The 10,731-nt window shown below is 34.6% G+C and overlaps 1 pseudogene; it reads right to left on the bottom strand.

The window, feature by feature from the left end:
• Positions 1–370: 370 nt before the first annotated feature.
• On the bottom strand, positions 371–2,113 carry LOC116119632 (annotated as a pseudogene).
• Between the last annotated feature and the right edge of the window lie 8,618 nt (positions 2,114–10,731).

Below are 10,731 nucleotides of genomic sequence, written 5' to 3'. Positions count from 1 at the left end.
AGCAAACAAAAGGTTAACACTCTGCTGCAAAACTGTGGTACTTCCAGCTATTAACAAGACATCACAAAGGGAAAAATAGACTAATTAACCTTCACTTAGAATACATTATTGAAGAAAAATCAGCTCAGACCTTAATTTTTGACTTCTGCAGTGCATCATGATATTTCCCATTAGTTCCCAGGTGAATGAATCAAAATACATTAACAAAGTATTGGTTAAAGTTAGATATCTTGATAGGATTCAAAAATTTGAAATGAATTTATAAGCTGGAACATTTTGTCCAGGCTAAATTTATTCAAGTACTTAAGATATTGTTATCTATGACAAAGAAAAGGACTGAAAGACGGCGGCAGGAGTTCATTTAAATTCATCACCAATAATCTCTGCAGGAACATGAACCATCAAAGAACTGATGGAACTGGTTGAGGTCTCTGATAATAATCTCCCTCTCAAAATCGGTGAAGCAAACTTCATAACTGTATAACAATCACCACAGGTCATCAGGTTCTTCTTTATCCAGCTTCGAGTCCAGCAGGAAGTATCAGGAATCCAAATGCAAGTGCTAGTCTCTCACTGTGATACCACAAGCTCCGTTCTTTGTATTCTTCTGTAACTTTGACTGCTAACTCTGTTTCAGCCACATAACCTTTCTTCTTCACCAAGTCCTCCAACTTATCATCTCATAAATCTGCTGTGTCTTAGAATTGATCCATCATGCACTGTAAGCACTAAGGTTTTGTTTTTTACATCAATCCAACTGCATCCAGGCTCCTTTCTAACTCCACTCACCCCATGAATCTTCTAATTTCATCAGCTTCCTTAAACCTTCCATTACGTGAATAAACACTACAAAGCAGCACATAGTTTCCCGGATTGCCGGGTTCCAACTCAAACAGCCTCTCTGCAACTTCTTTGTGCTAGCTGCAGGCAGGGCTCTTCAAACGTCACGAATCTGGTTTGACAGGCAATGATTCTATAAACTGCTTGGCCTCATCTGATCAACCAGCACGACCAAGTCAGTCTACCATACCAGTGATTCGCTCATGCCTAGGGCTAACACCATGAACCTTCTTCATGGGATTGAAGTAAGCATCAGGTTGACAAGACACAAAAAACAAAAGTAATTTAATCAGGTTTTATCCTCTGTCCTAGCATTTCCTCAAACAATCTAACCACTTGGTCTGCACATCCATGTTGTTGGTAAGCAGCAATCAAAGCTATCTAACAAACAACATTCCAATTCTCAATCTCATCAAACACCTGAGTCGCATCAACCAGACTCCTACTTTTGGCATACATTGTAATCAATGAACGTGAAACGAACGTATGTTTCACAAATCCAGTTTTAATTATAGGGTCATGGATCAGGGTTCCTTGACCATATGCTGCAAGACTAGCAGAAGCATGAAGAACTGTAGAATACAATGCTTCATAAGGTGAAACGCTTTCCCTCATGACCGAAAAGTAATTACAAGCTTCTTCAAATTTATTACTATGAAAGCACCCTACGATCATAACATTCCATTCAACAATATATCAGCTCCTATGCATGAAAGAACGTTACAGCATCATGAAACAACCCACATTATATGTCCATCAATGAATGTCTCACATAAGTTAATGTCAAGCACACCACTCTTAATAATCATCCCATGAACTTGTTTCCCAAATTCTTACCTCCCCCATATTAACACATGCGCTTAAAACACTAAAAAAAAAAAGTCACTTGATCAAGACTAATAAATTCTACCCGATTAACCTCACAAAAAAAACCCAATTGCAATATCATACATTTCATTTTATAAAAACCCCACAACCATAGAACTCCAAGAAACAGGTTTCTCTGAGGCATTTCATCAAACATTCTTTTCGCCTCCATCATATCGCCAGTAACACAACATAATCAAACCCATGTTTATTAATTAAAGCTTGCATTTGCTCACCATGAACAATGTTAACAGTGTTCCCGCAAGCATTTAACATTGTAGAAAAAGGAAACTCATTTGGGCATATAACAGTGCACCTTATTTGGTTTAAAATAGTTAAGGCCTCAATAATGTTTGTTGAAATGTGTAAGTCGGGTGCTAAGGGAAGTCCAAGAGACAATGTTGAAAATAAAAAAGGGAGGGAAATGTGAGTGTGAGGGAGGGGTTGTGAAATTGTTCAAAGTTTAGTTACATGTGTAACCCTTATTTGCTTCAATAAAGATAGACATAACCAATCTTATAAATTTTCTCTCACAATTATGACGTGACATCAGTGAACTGTCACGTCGGATTTGTGAAAAAAAGTTTGAAAGATTAAATTTTAAGTGTAATACTAACCTATTTGCTTATCATTTTTGTCACAATCCACATAATTAGCGAATCGAGCCTGAGTTCAGTTTATAAGTTTTCAGTCATTTTCATGTGTTATGGTATGAAAAACACTTGTATAAAACCCAAAAACATATTCATATAGAGATGACTTAAAACAACGATATATACTCAATTAGACTAAAACAGTAAAACTGTTAATGTTGTTATTAAAGTATGAGCATGTAAACCCTACAAAGTGTCACGACCTTAGAGAATCATGCGCCCTTAGAGTCTATACGGTGGCGACGATTGGAGAGATGGAGAGAAAACTCTCTTATATTATTATTGCTCTCAAAATAATACAATGCATGGAATGAATATAACTTAAACCTAACAAGCGTTTTATAAGATTTTACAACTAGATCTAACAGTCCATATCCACACAAATCCAATAAATTGGATGACCAAGATTAATCATATTAAAATAAGAATCATAATCTTATTGTATTACCTATTTGGGTGAGGAATATTCTAGAGCATTTTGGAAGCTTTCATATTCTCTAGATACTTTTTTATCCAAGCCTCCTACCATGGATTGGTCCAATAAACCTCTTAATTTGGGCTGAGCATGACAAAAGGGAGAACTTGTGGAGCCTCCTCTTAACTGAGTAGAATAATACTACACCAACAATCATTTCTCACAAAATTTCTCTCACAACCTCCTTGACGTGACAGTTCGTAATTTGTCAGTTCACAACGGGTCTCGCATGGATCCCACTAATTAATTGTGAATTGACCAATTGCAAACTGACGCGTGAGGGTTGTGAGAGAAAGTTTGTGAGAAATTGTTGGTGGTGTAATATTACTCTACCTAGTGAAGAGTGTTTGCGTGAAGTCTGAAAACAAATCTAATTAACGAAATAATTATTTTTGTTTTTTAATTTTATTGGAGTATTTTAAAATAAATTGGATTTAAACTTCAACGATGGTTTTGAGATTAAAAAATTCAGAAAAATAAAAAAAAGAGAAAACCAAAGAATTTAAAGATGTTCTTAAAGATCTTGAAGGTATTTCCTTTGTCTAGTACTCTTTCGGTTACTTTATCTTTGTTACTTTAAATGGTTTGACATTTGTTCTAAAGATAATAGTAACAAATGCAACCCATGAAAGAAAAATTAATTTCTTTTATTTTTTTTTTTTTTTTTTTGAAAATGAAAATGGTTTTAAAAATTAAAGTTTTTTATTGAATTATATATTATCCTCATGAATCCTAGTTAATAAATACGAGTACGGTAAAAAAAAGTACATAAATTTTATAAGTATGATACGATAAATGTTGAAATATACATTTGTAAAAAATTTGGCAATAAAATTAGGATACAAAAAAAATACGGTACATGTATATACATGTTTAATATGACACATTGTCAATATTACGTTTTGAAAAATATGTTAATATCAATATTGATTTTATCACTTTTCATAGATTACCTGATTGAAATCAATATAGCATTTCAAATACAAAATATTTAATTCACTAATAATACGGATGTGCGGATAAAATATAGTAATAATACGAATAATTCGTGAATGATACTGATAAAATACGACAATAATACAAATAATTCGCGAATAAAATGGCTGAGACATATAGTTCGCGAATAATACGGATGTATTGATAAAATACGGTAATAATATGAATAATCCGTTAATAATACTAATAAAATACGGCAATAATACAAATAATTTACGAATAAAACGTCTGAGGCATATAGTTCGTAAATAATACAGATGTGTTGATAAAATATGACAATAATACTAATAAAATAAAACAGTAATACGAATAATTTATGAATAAAACATCTAAGATATATAGTTTGTGAATAATATAGATGTGCTGATAAAATACGAAAATTCGTAAATGATACGCAAATTATACTGGGTGTCTAATTCATGTTTTATTTGCAAATTTATTAACTATGTTTTGAATTCGAGGCGTATCTTTAATAAATATGATTTAATTATGACATAATATTGAATAGATAACATTATGACTTATTGAATTAATATAAAATAAAAAATAAATAAATGATGTCATCCAAAAGAATTTCAAGAGTTAATAATTTAACAATTTTATTGAAAGCATGTGTAGATTTGGTCATCAGACATTTATAACATAAGGTTCCGCTTAAAATAAGCTTCAGCTTGCCTGTTACGCAATCTCTCTACACGGAGAATTTTATTAGAAGTGTCGGTCATTAACTCCAAGGAAAATGAATTTACTCTTTTACCCCTATTTAATGGGTTATGGACAATATCACCTATATTGGACTTGTCGGTCGAATTGATAAAATAGGATGTTATATTCCAAAGTGTTTATGTATCATTGACTTTTAGACAATGGAATAAGTAACGGTTTAAGTATATATTAAATGACCAAATTACCCTTAAAAAAATAAAATGACATTTATACTCTCTTAAATTTGATAATTAAAGTCTTTATCGTTTCTCATAATCACCTATCTCTTAAGTAATACAATTAAAAGTCTTTATCGTTTCTCATCACGACGGTTATAACATTATTCTAATAACATAATGACAATAATGGATGTAGTTGTGTATGACTAGTGACAAAACTTGAGTGATTTGTGAAGAACTTGAGCTCAAATCATAATGGGTTTAGGGCTGAAATCTGAAATGGGTGTGGGCTAAAGAGTGTTCAATTGGGTTTGGAGCCCAAATATGAGGATCTTTTTTAACTTTTATTATATTATATATTGTCCTGTGACTTCATGTACGTGTTGACCGACGGTTTCAAAGTTCAACACGTCGTAAGAACACCAAAGAGATGAAAGAGTGACACTTGTACAGCACACAATTAAAGAAACCTAACCACAATAAAAATGGACGGACAAGATTCAAGTCTTTTATAAAGTTATATCCTTGGTTACCAAACTCCTCAACTAGGGTTGCTACAAACTTCACATCTCACTACATATAAACTACCTTAATGCAGACCAAATGAGCACACACACAAACGCAAAGAGCTACCATTGCTTAGCTTAGCCTGGCCGCCATGGAAGGAATGGAGAGGGATTCAGGATTTTGGGAGGTTTTGGTGTGGGTGATGGGAAGATACAAGGTTCTTATGTTGAGTTTGTTTTTAGTTACTTTTGTATAAAAGTGACTGAAAGTTTTAAGATTTTGTATATCTTCCCTACTCCACCCATGCCATAGTTTCCCATTATTCCTCCCTCTCCTAATCACTTCCTCTACTAGAGATTAGATTGTTGTTGTTCCATGATCAGAAGCTACCATTTTTGCTATTTTTTCCATTTGTTTTACTATGTTTTGATCATATGCATGTATGTTTTTATTTATGGTTATTTTTATGATGCATGCATGGAGGGTGATTCTGTTTTTTTTTACTCTTTGTTTGTTTGTGGGAAACCCTTGTTGTTTTTTCTGATGTTTCAGGTTTTGTTTGTTTGAAGATGATCTTGCAGGTTGCAGCCTGGAAAAGAAAGTAGTGTTGAAGAGACCTTGGTTTTGTCTCAGATTTTGCTTCGGTTAAGAAGATTTCTCAAGTGAAGTATAAGGGTCTAGTGATCTCTAGCCTATAAGGTTGTTGAGTATTTGTGTTTTATTTGTACATATGCCCACAAGTTACCAAATCCAAGACAAGACTTCTTGTTTCTCAATCAATCTTGTACCTAACCACAGTTTTTTGTATATACTGAAGATTGATTTGATTTCAAGTTTATGTATCTTAACACTTATCTTGATTTTGTCCTCAAATTAAATGATTTTATATATGCAAAAGGATTACTATCTTAACATATAATGTAATAGATACAAGAAATTGACTAATAAAAAAAATCCAAAAAGTTTTTAAGTATTACAGCTGGCCTGAATGTCTTATGTATTACTTCTATTTGGGATATGGTGTGTGGTGGAAACAAGTTCTGGAAAATCATCCTAGATAAAATTTAATGGTTTGGGGCTTGCCAGAGTATCTTTGAGGTTTTGATGAATCTAGAATTGCCTCCATGCTGTCATCATCTTATGTTCTTGTGCTGGAGACTTAATTAAGTGCTACAAGAAAGAGAGATGATAGGGCCAGTGCTTGACACTTTTAGCAGTAACAAGATTCTTTGAAGTAACCCAAAAGCAAAATCTAAAAAGATTTGCAGTTTTCATGTATGCAATTGGCGCTAGTTACTTGGTGGAGAATCTTTTAGTTGAAAGGAAGGAATCTGATGCAGAATGCTCACATGGGGTCAGTCTAGTAGGATGAAGTTGACAGAAATTTCAAGCATTCTGCATTTCATGCAAAATTTTTGATGATATGGACAATATAACCAATATAAAATAGGGAGTAGCACTAAACTAGTAATGGGAATTAAAAGACTAGGCCATGAGACTGTTGAAAAGTGACACCTTGAGATTACTTGCTCTGTAAAATTGGCCCTCCTTGATGGAAAATAAGCTCTACAAGTGGAAGTGATCTTCAAAAGAGCTTGTGAAGAAAGGAGCATCTGGGACTGAGAATGAAATATTGTTTCAACTTCACCAGTTACCACTAGACAGAAGCATCTAAAAAAGGCCTCCAAGCATCTTGATGACCTTTGAGCTTTTACTTTATTCCCTCGTGGCATCTTTCCCTTTTCATTTTCTTAAACCAAAAGTGTCAGCCTGTAAAATGTACTGTATGAACTTGATGAAGTTTTGTAAAAGTTGTTGGTTTCTAAAACAAGATGAGCAAACAAAAGGTTAACACTCTGCTGCAAAACTGTGGTACTTCCAGCTATTAACAAGACATCACAAAGGGAAAATAGACTAATTAACCTTCACTTAGAATACATTATTGAAAAAAATCAGCTCAGACCTAATTTTACTTCTGCATGCATCATGATATTTCCCATTAGTGTGAATGAATCAAAACATTAACAAGTAGTTTTAAAGTTAAATCTTGATAGGATTCAAAAATTTGAAATGAATTATAAGCTGGAACATTTTGTCCAGGCTAAATTTATTCAAGTACTTAAATATTGTTATCTATGACAAAGAAAAGGACGGAAAGACGGCGGCAGGAGTTCATTTAAATTCATCACCAATAATCTCTGCAGGAACATGAACCATCAAAGAACTGATGGAACTGGTTGAGGTCTCTGATAATAATCTCCCTCTCAAAATCGGTGAAGCAAACTTCATAACTGTATACAATCACCACAGGTCATCAGGTTCTTCTTTATCCAGCTTCGAGTCCAGCAGGAAGTATCAGGAATCCAAATGCAAGTGCTAGTCTCTCACTGTGATACACAGCTCCGTCTTTGTGTTCTTCTGTAACTTTGACTGCTAACTCTGTTTCAGCCACATAACCTTTCTTCTCACCAAGTCCTCCAACTTATCATCTCATAAATCTGCTGTGTCTTAGAATTGATCCATCATGCACTGTAAGCACTAAGGTTTTGTTTTTTTACATCAATCCAACTGCATCCAGGCTCCTTTCTAACTCCACTCACCCCATGAATCTTCTAATTTCATCAGCTTCCTTAAACCTCCCTTACGTGAATAAACACTACAAAGCACACATAGTTTCCCGGATTGCCGGGTTCCAACTCAACAGCCTCTCTGCAACTTCTTTGTGCTAGCTGCAGGCAGGGCCTTCAACGTCACGAATCTGTTTTGACAGGCAATGATTCTATAAACTGCTTGGCCTCATCTGATCAACCAGCACGACCAAGTCAGTCTACCATACCAGTGATTCGCTCATGCCTAGGGCTAACACCATGAACCTTCTTCATGGGATTGAAGTAAGCATCAGGTTGACAAGACACAAAAAAAGTAATTTAATCAGGTTTTATCCTCTGCCTAGCATTTCCTCAAACATCTACCACTTGGTCTGCACATCCATGTTGTTGTAAGCAGCAATCAAAGCTATCTAACAAACAACATTCCAATTCTCAATCTCATCAAACACCTGAGTCGCATCAACCAACTCCTACCTTTGGCATACATTGTAATCAATGAACGTGAAACGAACGTATTTTCACAAATCCAGTTTTAATTATAGGGTCATGGATCAGGGTTCCTTGACCATATGCTGCAAGACTAGCAGAAGCATGAAGAACTGTAGAATACAATGCTTCATAAGGTGAAACGCTTTCCCTCATGACCGAAAAGTAATTACAAGCTTCTTCATATTTATTACTTGAAAGCACCCTACGATCATACACATTCCATTCAACAATATATCAGCTCCTATGCATGAAAGAACGTTACAGCATCATGAAACAACCCACATTAATTCCATCAGAATGTCTACATAAGTTAAGTCAAGCACACCACTCTTAATAATCATCCCATGAACTTGTTTCCCAAATTCTTACCTCCCCCATATTAACACATGCGCTTAAAACACTAAAAAAAAGTCACTTGATCAAGACTAAAAATTCTACCCATTAACCTCACAAAAAAACCCAATTGCAATATCATACATTTCATTTTGTAAAAACCCCACAACCATAGAACTCCAAGAAACAGTTTCTCTGAGGCATTTCATCAAACATTCTTTTCGCCTCCATCAATCGCCAGTAACCAACATAATCAAACCCATGTTTATTAATTAAAGCTTGCATTTGCTCACCATGCAATGTTAACAGTGTTCCCGCAAGCATTTAACATTGTGAAAAAGGAACTCATTTGTATAACAGTGCACCTTATTTGGTTAAATATTAGCCTATATGTTTGTTGAAATGTGTAAGTCGGGTGCAAGGGAATCCAAGACAATGTTGAAAATAAAAAAGGGAGGGAAATGTGAGTGTGAGGGAGGGGTGTGAATTGTTCAAGTTTAGTTACATGTGTAACCCTTATTTGCTTCAATAAAGATAGACATAACCAATCTTAAAATTTTCTCTCTCACAATTATGATGACATCAGTAACTGTCACGTCGGATTTGTGAAAAAAAGTTTGAAAGATTAAGTTTTAAGTGTAATATAACCTATTTGTTTATCATTTTTGTTACAATCCCCATATTAGCGAATCGAGCCTGAGTTCAGTTTATTATTGCTCTCAAAATAATACAATGCATGGTGGGTAAATTGAACTTGATCACACTATGCACTTAAAGCCCAAAATTAAATATGCATTTGATTGTTCTTTTTTTATATTTAAATCTTTTAATAAATTTGAGCTGCTAATATTTACTTTAGGGTGCGTTTGATTAAGACAATGTTGTATTACTAGGAATATTATATTAATGAGAAATAGATTACTTTGAAGATTACGGAGAATATTTAGGGAAATGTGTTTAGTTAAGTTGAAATAAATTGGTCCAAATCAAAGGCGAGAAACAACCAGATTGCCGTAGATCTAGCCAAAAACTGCTAGATCTATTCTCGCCGTTTTCGGCCAAATCTATCTAGAAGGAAATGGCCTAATCGGTGCACAATCAGCCAGATCCGTCCGGTTGTGCACAGTTTTGACAACTTTCTGACTGCCGATCGGTGGTGGTGGCCAACAGCCAGCTGCCCTCTTGGTGATTAGGGTGTTTTTGTTAATTTATAAACTTTTATTGTGGGGGTGTTTAGCTAAATTCTCAAATATAGGGGGTTAAAATGATTTAAATAATATTAATATTAAAAAAAGGCAATTCAATATCTAACATACCCACCAATTTATTCCTATCAACCAAACATAACAATATAACATAAACTCCAATTTATTCTATTATAACCAAACACATTTTATAGAACATTCACAATAATCTTCAAAGTAATCCATCTTCCCATTAATATAACATTTAGGGTGCGTTTGGTTAGGGTTGTAGGAAGATAACATTAATAATCTATCTTTTATTCCGGGCATTCCCATGTTTGATTATCAAGTAATAAAAGATTTTGGTAATATTACAAAGCCAATAGTGTTTACTGTTGGTGATATAGGGGGTAATCAAATTGTTGTCTCAGGGGTGTTATTAAAAGATTATCGGGTAATCTACTATTCATACCAATTTTACCCTTAATTAAAAAATATTTCGGACACAAATCCCTCATATGTTTACCAAATAACAATTAGTCCAACTGTATAAAATAACTTTTATAACATCAAAAATTAATTTTTTGGACAGAAATTCCCCTCACTATTTATATGAATACCACCCAAAGACCCCAACCATTGCAGAGGACTACCAGTTGTCGCCAGTAGTCATCGAAACGGCACACGACCAGTCGGATTTGGCCGACCGTGCATCGATCTAGTTGGACAGAAATGGCCAGATGGTCGTGGATCTGGCTGTTAATGGCCACAAATCTGGCCAGTTTCGGCCTTCAATTTGGCCAAAAACGACCGGTCGTGCACCGTTTGGCGACTATCGGCAATGGTCAATAGTGGTGGCTAGTGGCCGGCAATTGCCTGTAGTGGCTGAGGGTT

Source organism: Pistacia vera, unplaced genomic scaffold, assembly GCF_008641045.1.
Source record: "Pistacia vera cultivar Batoury unplaced genomic scaffold, PisVer_v2 Contig898, whole genome shotgun sequence".
In the NCBI taxonomy this organism is placed as follows: domain Eukaryota; kingdom Viridiplantae; phylum Streptophyta; class Magnoliopsida; order Sapindales; family Anacardiaceae; genus Pistacia; species Pistacia vera.
Note: the sequence above shows the minus strand (reverse complement) of the source record. Positions and strands in the feature narration are given on the sequence as shown.